This window comes from Lissotriton helveticus, chromosome 7, assembly GCF_964261635.1.
Source record: "Lissotriton helveticus chromosome 7, aLisHel1.1, whole genome shotgun sequence".
NCBI classification, from domain to species: domain Eukaryota; kingdom Metazoa; phylum Chordata; class Amphibia; order Caudata; family Salamandridae; genus Lissotriton; species Lissotriton helveticus.
In genome coordinates, this window is record NC_136068.1 from 1257947088 (window position 1) to 1257956436 (window position 9349).

The 9349-nt window shown below is 44.1% G+C and overlaps 1 pseudogene; it reads left to right on the forward strand.

Annotated features, from left to right (window-relative positions):
• Positions 1–2211: 2211 nt before the first annotated feature.
• LOC144769443 (coiled-coil domain-containing protein 117-like) lies at positions 2212–7723 on the forward strand (annotated as a pseudogene).
• Positions 7724–9349: the final 1626 nt, after the last annotated feature.

Sequence of the window (9349 nt, forward strand, 5' to 3'; positions counted from 1 at the left end):
GAAAGAATGACAGGAAAAAGGCAAAAAGAAAAGGAGAAAGGAAAAAAAGAAGAAAAGAAAAAGGGAAGAAAGCAAAAAATAAAAAGGGCGGAAGGAAAGAAAAGAAAAGCCAAAAAAAGAAAGAAGCAGAAGAAAAAATGAAGATAAGAAAGAAAAGGAAAGAAAAAAGAAAAGAAGAAAAGAAAAAGTAAAGAATGAAAGAAAGAAAGGACATGGAAACAAGGAAGGAGAGTTTACAATATAAATATTAGACTTGAAAACCCAAATTACACCCCGCCTATGTTTAAACAAAACTGTTACAAGTGTGCTGAAAATTAAACACCATAAAGTTTTTGTTTTTTTCTTGGGAAAAGTTTATCAAAGAACCATTGTCAAAACAGTGTCCAGGAACCCATATGGTACGCTGAGAAATTGCAGTCGTCCACTTCATAAGGAATTTACAACACCACTGGAAGGAGACAGTAACTGATAAAGTTGGAATGTGCACTGTGCTCACGTCAAATGCATCGTACTATCACATCATGTACCAATGGCACTAAAGGGGACTCCTTGTGTTCGGACGTGCACTTTGCGAAATAGCAAAATGCAGTCACCTCAAAGTGACGTTAATCAGAGGTTTAAGTAGGCTCACCATTTGCATCATGGTGTAAGCTGTAGTGGGCAGAAGCAAAAACGGAATGACACAACAACAGACCAGTAGCCGGGAGATGTGGCTGACAGCCCCATAAGTAAATATTGTATACCTTTTATTTTACTAAAATCAAAAGGCCCTGGCTTTTCCAGACATAAAAAGAAGCATTGCATTCTAAAGGTACCAGTTGTATTATTTGTTGAACGTAACTAACAACACTTTGAGCATGGAAAATGTATTTGGAAATGTATTTATTGGAAATAAAATATCTAAAACTGATGAAGTGGGGACTAGGAATTGGTTCAACATGCGTATCAGTGTAATGATAGAGCATCTGACTGCTATACGTATAACACTCAGTATGAAGTAGCACATATGTATAGCGCCATGGATGGATGGATGACGTTACAACGCATACTTTTACCACGCATACCTTTACAACGCGGTTTTTACATCGCATACCATTACAACGCATAGCGCTTTTGGGTGTTGTATAGTGAATAGTTTAATTTACTATTCCAACTCCAGTCCCCGTGGACACTAGGGAAGGTTATTGGATAGTAAATTAACCTATTCCCTATCCTAGAGCGCCCCCCAGAGCAATGCGTTGTAATAGTTTGCGTTGTAAAAGTTGCGTTGTAATGGTAGTTCGTTGTAAAGGTTTCGTTGTAAAGGTTGTATACCGCCATGGATGTATAGCATCCTTCGCTGAATGTGAAGGAAACTTGTGTAGCCATCAAGCTTTTGAGTAAACTAGTCAATGAGTCAATTGACTGCAAGGATCTAGGCTAGTGGGCGCCTATATCTCTGTGCCGCTTACAAATAGCTTTAAGTGACACTCGTGAGTCACTCTCTTTGGTGACTTTAGAGCCTATTAATGAGTTCACTACTGATGTGGAGTTGTGATGTATGACAACTTGCAGAAAAGTTAAAATCAGAACAGGGTTAGGTGCTACTTTGTGCAAATGCAAAGTTTGTGTTTGGGGCATGTCTTCTTACCGATTGGCAGTCACACCCAATCCACTGGACGTTCAGTGTTTATCCATGGATGTCTGCTTTTCTCAGTCAGGCACCCAGGCATGTCACGGAAAGATCTGTGTTTGAGTTGAGGCAGGTCTGGCTAAATCTGCCTTGCATGGTATATATATATGGTTCTTGCAAGTCCAATTCAGAATTGCTTCACCATCCTTTCCTTCTCAAGCTTATAATAAAACGAATCTGACCTTGGATAATGCAATCAGGAGCTCATGTAAAATGCAAAATATAGAAAGGCAAATATATATATATTGATATAAATGGATGGGTAGAGGGAGTCACCGTGCTGTTCGGTTGGCAGCTGAGAAGCTGTGCTGGCTCGAGCCTTGGTCGATGGTTGGTTGGCAGGGACTAGGGGCTCGTGCCCTTCCACATGCAGCAGCAGCCGAGTTGAAATCTGGAACTGTGATTATGAACAGAAACATAAATAGACTGTCTGAAATATCCCCACTGGATTTGCTTCACACTCCTGCCACTTTTGACTAAAGGTCCTGTCCTACTGAAATCATGGACCACCAATCCCCGGTTGTTGATTCTGGTGTTAAATGGAACAGCCATGTTGGGGTGCCCTGCAGAGCAATCAAAATCTAGATTCTATTGTTGAAACCACAAACCCATTGATTCCTCTTGTAATGTTGGGTGGAATTATTAATTCTGTTATGTTATTTGGATTTGTAGAGTGCTCTTATCACCCGAGGGATATCCAGGCACTGGAGTAGGTGAGTAGGTCGACCGGCCTCCTAGTCGAATAGCAAGACCTTCAGTTTCTAGCGGAATTTGAGAAGGGATGGTGAGGTCCTGATGTGGTGTCTAAGGACGTTCCAGGATCTGGCAGCAATAAGAGCAAAGGAGCGTCCTCCTGACTTGCTCCTGCAGATGCAGGGTATTTGCACGAAGAGGAGTGAGGTTGTGCTCAGTTGTCTGGTGCATTGTTGGAAGTTAAGGTGGTGGTTGATGTAGGCAGGTCTGATATTGTGTGAAGAGCTTTGTATGCATGGGTGAGCAATTTGAATTACCATTGCCTGTGGATTAGTAGCCAGTGCAGCTCTCTGAGGTGGGGCGGGAATGTATGCACTTTGGGGGATGTTGAGGATGAGACTGGTGGTAGTGTTCTGGATGGCCTGGAGTCTTTGTAATCGTTGATTTGTGATGCCAGCGTAGAGTGTGTTTCTGTAGTCTAGTCTGCTAGTGATGAGGGCCTGGGTGACCATGCTTCTCGTGTCTGTGGGGTGCCAGTGGACTATTTTCCGGAGCATGGTAGGAATTCTGAAGAAATCCTAACGTTTTCTCCACAACATATTAAAAGGAACTTCCTTCACTGTTCCAAAAACCACAAGCTAGAAGAATAAAATCATGAGCGGGATGGTTGTCCGCCTAACAAAAAAAAACTTACAGAAGACACAACTATTTCTAGGACTACCAAAGATGATGATTGTGGTCAAAGTGTAGGTGGACAAGTGGTAAACCCATTGAGTCCCTGCGCTGATGGTAATCTTTCATCAGCGAGCACGTTGGAAATTCTGTATGAAGAAATGGAGCTAACTGTCTGGGACCATCAGTATGAAAGTGCTTGAAGAATACTCCAAGTATTAGAGAACAGTTTAACTTGTGATGAAGAAGTGGAAACTGAAATCTAAAACTGTGATGCAAACTCCCAAGACTCCTGTTGTCCGATGCTCTTAATGAAGAACTAATGATTCAGAAAAGGGGGTGGTGATGAACAGAGTGCCTGAATTAAGCAGACCACTCTTACCCAGTCCAAAGATCAGGGCTTGATCCATCACCGTTTTTTAGCTCACTGCACCATCCCAGCTCAGAACTTGGCTATATGCAAATTAGTCTGTTCCTGTCCCAGTGCATGATGGGAACAGGGCAAACCAAACTACCAAGCCAATTCTTGTACTGGGAAGGAAACAAGCTTCCGGGGACCGGTTTCTGCCATTTCAGGCGTCGTCGGCCCGGCTTGCTTGAATCCTGATGGTGCAATGAGCAAGGGACTCACATCTGAGTATACCCTTCCACGCTTATGGTGGACAAAATGATTCAGAAAAAGGGGTGGTGATGAACAGAGTGTCTGAATTAAGCAGACCACTCTTACCCAGTCCAAAGATCAGGGCTTGATCCATCACTGTTTTTTAGCTCACTGCACCATCCCAGCTCAGAACTTGGCTATATGCAAATTAGTCTGTTCCTGTCCCAGTGCATGATGGGAACAGGGCAAACCAAACTACCAAGCCAATTCTTGTACTGGGAAGGAAACAAGCTTCCGGGGACCGGTTTCTGCCATTTCAGGCGTCGTCGGCCCGGCTTGCTTGAATCCTGATGGTGCAATGAGCAAGGGACTCACATCTGAGTATACCCTTCCACGCTTATGGTGGACAAAATGATTCAGAAAAAGGGGTGGTGATGAACAGAGTGCCTGAATTAAGCAGACCACTCTTACCCCGTCCAAAGATCAGGGCTTGATCCATCACTGTTTTTTAGCTCACTGCACCATCCCAGCTCAGAACTTGGCTATATGCAAATTAGTCTGTTCCTGTGCCAGTGCATGATGGGAACAGGGCAAACCAAACTACCAAGCCAATTCTTGTACTGGGAAGGAAACAAGCTTCCGGGGACCGGTTTCTGCCATTTCAGGCGTCGTCGGCCCGGCTTGCTTGAATCCTGATGGTGCAATGAGCAAGGGACTCACATCTGAGTATACCCTTCCACGCTTATGGTGGACAAAATGATTCAGAAAAGGGGGTGGTGATGAACAGAGTGCCTGAATTAAGCAGACCACTCTTACCCAGTCCAAAGATCAGGGCTTGATCCATCACCGTTTTTTAGCTCACTGCACCATCCCAGCTCAGAACTTGGCTATATGCAAATTAGTCTGTTCCTGTCCCAGTGCATGATGGGAACAGGGCAAACCAAACTACCAAGCCAATTCTTGTACTGGGAAGGAAACAAGCTTCCGGGGACCGGTTTCTGCCATTTCAGGCGTCGTCGGCCCGGCTTGCTTGAATCCTGATGGTGCAATGAGCAAGGGACTCACATCTGAGTATACCCTTCCACGCTTATGGTGGACAAAATGATTCAGAAAAGGGGGTGGTGATGAACAGAGTGCCTGAATTAAGCAGACCACTCTTACCCAGTCCAAAGATCAGGGCTTGATCCATCACCGTTTTTTAGCTCACTGCACCATCCCAGCTCAGAACTTGGCTATATGCAAATTAGTCTGTTCCTGTCCCAGTGCATGATGGGAACAGGGCAAACCAAACTACCAAGCCAATTCTTGTACTGGGAAGGAAACAAGCTTCCGGGGACCGGTTTCTGCCATTTCAGGCGTCGTCGGCCCGGCTTGCTTGAATCCTGATGGTGCAATGAGCAAGGGACTCACATCTGAGTATACCCTTCCAAGCTTATGGTGGACAAAATGATTCAGAAAAGGGGGTGGTGATGAACAGAGTGCCTGAATTAAGCAGACCACTCTTACCCAGTCCAAAGATCAGGGCTTGATCCATCACCGTTTTTAGCTCACTGCACCATCCCAGCTCAGAACTTGGCTATATGCAAATTAGTCTGTTCCTGTCCCAGTGCAAAATGGGAACAGGGCAAACCAAACTACCAAGCCAATTCTTGTACTGGGAAGGAAACAAGCTTCCGGGGACCGCTTTCTGCCATTTCAGGCGTCGTCGGCCCGGCTTGCTTGAATCCTGATGGTGCAATGAGCAAGGGACTCACATCTGAGTATACCCTTCCACGCTTATGGTGGACAAAATGATTCAGAAAAGGGGGTGGTGATGAACAGAGTGCCTGAATCCAGTGAAGAATTGGCTTGGTAGTTTGGTCTGCCCTGTTCCCATGATGCACTGGGCCAGGGACAGACTAATTTGCATATAGCCAGGTTCTGAACTGGGATGGTGCAGTGAGCTAAAAAACGGTGATGGATCAAGCCCTGATCTGTTGACTGGGTAGGAGTGTTCTGATTAACTCAGATACTCTGTCCATCACCACCCCCTTTTTGTAATTATTTTGGCCACCATGAGTGTGGAAGGGTATGCTCAGACATGAGTCCCTTGCTCATTGCACCATCAGGATTCAAGCAAGCCGGGCCGAAGACGGCTGGAATGCCAGAAACCGGTCCCCGGAAGCTTGTTTCCCTTCCAGTGAAGAATTGGCTTGGTAGTTTGGTCTGCCCTGTTCCCATGATGCACTGGGCCAGGGACAGACTAATTTGCATATAGCCAGGTTCTGAACTGGGATGGTGCAGTGAGCTAAAAAACGGTGATGGATCAAGCCCTGATCTGTTGACTGGGTAGGAGTGTTCTGATTAACTCAGATACTCTGTCCATCACCACCCCCTTTTTGTAATTATTTTGGCCACCATGAGTGTGGAAGGGTATGCTCAGACATGAGTCCCTTGCTCATTGCACCATCAGGATTCAAGCAAGCCGGGCCGAAGACGGCTGGAATGCCAGAAACCGGTCCCCGGAAGCTTGTTTCCTTTCCAGTGAAAAATTGGCTTGGTAGTTTGGTCTGCCCTGTTCCCATGATGCACTGGGCCAGGGACAGACTAATTTGCATATAGCCAGGTTCTGAACTGGGATGGTGCAGTGAGCTAACAAACGGTGATGGATCAAGCCCTGATCTGTTGACTGGGTAGGAGTGTTCTGATTAACTCAGATACTCTGTCCATCACCACCCCCTTTTTGTAATTATTTTGGCCACCATGAGTGTGGAAGGGTATGCTCAGACATGAGTCCCTTGCTCATTGCACCATCAGGATTCAAGCAAGCCGTGCCGAAGACGGCTGGAATGCCAGAAACCGGTCCCCGGAAGCTTGTTTCCTTTCCAGTGAAGAATTGGCTTGGTAGTTTGGTCTGCCCTGTTCCCATGATGCACTGGGCCAGGGACAGACTAATTTGCATATAGCCAGGTTCTGAACTGGGATGGTGCAGTGAGCTAAAAAACGGTGATGGATCAAGCCCTGATCTGTTGACTGGGTAGGAGTGTTCTGATTAACTCAGATACTCTGTCCATCACCACCCCCTTTTTGTAATTATTTTGGCCAACATGAGTGTGGAAGGGTATGCTCAGACATGAGTCCCTTGCTCATTGCACCATCAGGATTCAAGCAAGCCGGGCCGAAGATGGCTGGAATGCCAGAAACCGGTCCCCGGAAGCTTGTTTCCTTTCCAGTGAAGAATTGGCTTGGTAGTTTGGTCTGCCCTGTTCCCATGATGCACTGGGCCAGGGACAGACTAATTTGCATATAGCCAGGTTCTGAACTGGGATGGTGCAGTAAGCTAAAAAACGGTGATGGATCAAGCCCTGATCTGTTGACTGGGTAGGAGTGTTCTGATTAACTCAGATACTCTGTCCATCACCACCCCTTTTTTGTAATTATTTTGGCCACCATGAGTGTGGAAGGGTATGCTCAGACATGAGTCCCTTGCTCATTGCACCATCAGGATTCAAGCAAGCCGGGCCGAAGACGGCTGGAACGCCAGAAACCGGTCCCCGGAAGCTTGTTTCCTTTCCAGTGAAGAATTGGCTTGGTAGTTTGGTCTGCCCTGTTCCCATGATGCACTGGGCCAGGGACAGACTAATTTGCATATAGCCAGGTTCTGAACTGGGATGGTGCAGTGAGCTAAAAAACGGTGATGGATCAAGCCCTGATCTGTTGACTAGGTAGGAGTGTTCTGATTAACTCAGATACTCTGTCCATCACCACCCCCTTTTTGTAATTATCTTAACGAAGAACTAAAGCGGGACTTCGCTGGAGGACTAACCAAGGAATTTGTGGGAGAATTTAGCCCTCCTTCCATGGAGTTGGGGCTCTGGAAGTACCCGGTGATACTTGATAAAGGCAAGTGCCAAACATTTTCAAAATAATTTAATGGAGTTGCAGGCGAAGAGAACCCAAACACTGCTTCTATGACTTGGACTTTCCTGCAGCTAACTGAAATTTTTTCCAAAAATGAACAAATAACAACATCACCAACCTTGATGTGTAACAACTAAGCATCAGTCTGTGATGCAGATGAGGAGATGGACCTGATGGAGCTCTAGTTACCACCTGTGAAGCACCGTGTGATAGGTTTCAGAACAACGAAAGACAAATATTAGAGACTAGAAATGCAATATTTATTTTCCTTGTTTTAGTACAAAATGTACATTTTATTAAGGTTTATACATCTTGTGTCAAGGTGGAGAGAGAAAAAGATAAATTGAATTTGTGAATGTATGTATTGGAGAAATTGAGTTGTAATACTTAGAGTTCATTAGATTCCTTTGTTAGTACTGCAAGTTTCCTAGTCACTTGAAGGGGCAAGGTTACTTTTACTAAACTTTTAACTATGCACATATGAGGCAAAATATCTAAAGAGTAATGGCACATGCAACATTTGCAATAAATAAGCATGTGAACACATTGCTATGCTCTTTTGTTCAATTTTGCTCTAGGAAAATAAAGTACTATATGCAAGATGTTTACCTTGCTTTAGTAACTTCGGGAGGGCGGATAAAAGCGAAGCAATGCGTTTATATCTGTGTTACATACAGTTAATTTTGAGTACATAAAAATCCAACTCCAAGAGGCAAACTCTCTCTTGTCATTTTTATTTTGAGGAACAAAGACGTTTCAGTCTATATTGTTAAAAATATTTGTTGTTTTTTTAATACATTTAATCTTAACAGTTCTTTTCTTTTCTCCTTACTGTGTTCCCAAAAACTATGTTTATCTCCAGGTTCTGCTTCCCTTCAAAATGTGATGTTGTAAAGAAAATATAAATAACATTTTTTATCGATATGGATGGAGTCCAAAATACACCACATGACCTCCTAACACAACAAGCATTTGCAATGCAATTGGTCTCACCTTTGGAACCTTGTATGTATTTAGCTATGCAGCACATTAGCCTGGGTGCTGAAACAGCTACTGTTCTTTAACATGGAGGCAAATAAGCACCAAACTGCTTGACATGCCAGGTATGGGAACACATGGAGAGAAATAATGCTTTCAGTGAGAAATGGTATAGTCCAAAGCTCTGTTTTTAATATAAAAGCAGGGCCTTCGGTGGTCACTGATAATACAAGATTTGAAAAATATATTATTGTCTACGGGTGCTCGTGGAAGACAATTTCTATGGACTGGAATCTAGAGAATGCTAAAGTGATTCTGGTTACTGACCTCTGCTGATCGTTATCTATCAAAAAAGTTAAATTGAGGCAGTTGCCAGAAAAATTTAAAAAAGAAAGTCCCTCAGCAGAACGCATTTCTGGTATTTTACTGACCTCTGCTGGTCGTGTTCTATAAAGACAGTTAAATAGTAGCAGTTGACCTGAAAGCGGAAGCAGACAAGTCCTAGGGCTGATCTCTAGAGCCCCCAAAGTACATACATATATAAGTATATACTAAAGTATATACTAAAGTATATACAAGAGGTCTCGAATGCTCGACCAAAAAATGGATATGAAGCTGTACCCAATACTCTGCTGCAGAAAGGTTTTCTCATATGTGCTAAAATCACACTGGTATCAACACCAATATTTTTCAGAAGCCTCGTGATTCCAGTGAACGGATGCCACAGACTAGCACCCCACTCTGAAAAGTGTTCCAGCTCCAGTGCAGGATACCATCTGCCACTTTTATGAACAGATCAATATCTTGGCCACAGTGCTGATATAAAAGGGTGT